The sequence below is a fragment of the Marmota flaviventris genome, chromosome 14 (assembly GCF_047511675.1).
Source record: "Marmota flaviventris isolate mMarFla1 chromosome 14, mMarFla1.hap1, whole genome shotgun sequence".
NCBI classification, from domain to species: domain Eukaryota; kingdom Metazoa; phylum Chordata; class Mammalia; order Rodentia; family Sciuridae; genus Marmota; species Marmota flaviventris.
This window is the reverse complement of record NC_092511.1, coordinates 63,256,226-63,258,487: the sequence shown is the minus strand read 5'-3', so window position 1 is coordinate 63,258,487 and position 2,262 is coordinate 63,256,226. Positions and strand designations below refer to the sequence as shown.

The window sequence follows — 2,262 nt, the reverse complement described above, 5'->3', positions numbered from 1 at the left end:
ATGCCGGGTTTCTGTTCTTGCGACTAAAAGGCTCAGGGTCACTCCAGTTGAACTGGGCTAACTGGGCTGCACGAAATAACCACACAAGAGACACAAATACCTCTTTCTTTGGGGTTGCTGTGACAGCTCCTCTGACCTTAAGGGTCAGCAGGAAGAGAGAGAGAGAGAGAGAGAGAGAGAGAGAGAGAGAGAGCGAGCGCACGTGCTGACTCTTTTTTTTGAGGAGAAGCTATTCAAATGAGGCAAGGGGTCAGGTTTCAGGGGGCTGAGTATCTTCATGATGTCCACTGTCAGCAGGTTGACTGACACCTGGGTAGGCCACACCCAAGGGCACAGTAAGAGAAGGGGACACACACAAGGCACTTCCATGGAAGATTCTATCCTAAACAGGGCAAGGGGTTATATTACAAAGGAACAGGTGAGCGTACCTCCACCCATGGGGCTGTAGCAAGACACACCCATGCACGAGGCACCATCCCTCTAACCCAAGAAGGGTGGGGAAATCTCTGCCACATTTCTGAGACTGAGCGCCTCAGCACCCAGCCCGGGAGTGTAACTCAGTAACGTGTAAGGTCGGTCTCCCACATCCACATATTTTTCATAATAGCTATTTTAATGTTATCTTTATAGTCAGCATTGTAAGAAATGTTGATTCTAGGATTCATCATGGAAAGATCTACACGATGGCAAGTATTCATCAATCTGCTATATACTTGTAATTTTGGTAAGATGCATTGAAAATAAAATCTCACTCTCTAGGACAGTTTTGTTGTCATGAAAATGAGTAGCTTTCTAATTCTGCATTGTTTTAAGTGATGAGCACAACAGTATAAAGTAAGCTAGCAATATTTTTTGTAACATTCTAAGGATCTTGTATCATAAATCTTTCCTTTAGAAAAACCTCTGGCAAGCTGCTCTAGAAAAAGAAACTTAATTTGGCACCCTTTCAGCAAGGTATAGTTAGTTGGGCTTGAGTTGGATTAGCTAGGAACAATTATAAAGAGTAATACAACCATACAGAGAGAACCTCATCCAGAGGTGTCTTGACACTGTAAGGACTCTTCTCAATTGGCAGAAGAATCACAGTCTATAAATAAGAAATACTGTTCTGCATCTTGATATGGTATGCTCCACATTGTCTCCTTTTTATTCTGTTTCTCATCCTATTTTGAAGTTTTGAGATCTTATTCATGGATCCTGTTCTTGAAATCAATATATATTGGTCCTGCATGCAAGGATGCTACATAGCAAATCCATGCTACTATCAAGAATCTATGAGAGCATCAGGGGTCTGGTGGCTGATAGGTGCTGCTGAAAGACCACTCAGGAAGATACCAGTGGCGGTGATGGCGGAAGGAGCCTTCAGTTTCAAAAAGTTGCTGTATCAGTGTGAGAACCAGGAGTCTTGAGGCTCCTAGAAGAATTGCTATACCCCCAGTGTATCATCAGCTCTAGCTTTATATTTACTTCACAATGACATGAATAATGCAAGACATCTTTGGGAAAGGATACCACCTGATATAAAATCTGCAAATTCTGAACTTGGGAGAATTTGGTCAGTAGGACAGATAGTCTGGCAACGGGATTTCCCTGGGATCTTCGTGACCATCAGCGCCCATCAGTGGTCCCAGACAGTGAAGCCAATCATGGACGCACAGAGATGCCACAAGAAGACTTGCCTTTGTCCTGGTCTCTCAAGCATACACCTCGAAAACCGCTGATGATTTTGCAACCTTTGTTGAACTTCCTGTAGAAGAGACTGTGAAAGGTACATTAGAACCAGGATGGCAAGCCGACTTCACCACCAGAATGGTTCTGCCCAGAAAGCCAGTTGCAGGGGCACTGGATGTTTCCTGTAACAGGTTTATTCCTTTATCAGAGCCTGCCCCACTTCCACCGATCCCTAAAGAACAGCAGTCAGCCAGACTGATCCATTATGTGGCTTTCCTTGAAAACTGATGTACCATTCTGAATTCAGCATCCACTTCAGAATTTCTGAATACAGAATCACTGACAAATATAGAAATGTAAAATCTTTATTTTCAATTTACTGGTTGGATTATATGCACCTCAGCATTCCTTACTGAGTATGTGATAAAATACATGTGATAAAATATATATTTTATGATAAAATAAAATATGGTATGTATATTTCATCCTTACACATTATGCCAAATAGTTGTTAAAGCAATTCTCATTTTGTAATATCTAACAATCTGGTTGGATGGAGCTCATCAGTATTATGCCATTAGTTTCTAGTTC

The 2,262-nt window shown here is 42.0% G+C and overlaps 1 pseudogene; it reads left to right on the top strand.

The window, feature by feature from the left end:
• Positions 1–1,478: 1,478 nt before the first annotated feature.
• LOC114099488 (COP9 signalosome complex subunit 8 pseudogene) lies at positions 1,479–1,959 on the top strand (annotated as a pseudogene).
• The last annotated feature ends 303 nt before the right edge of the window (positions 1,960–2,262 follow it).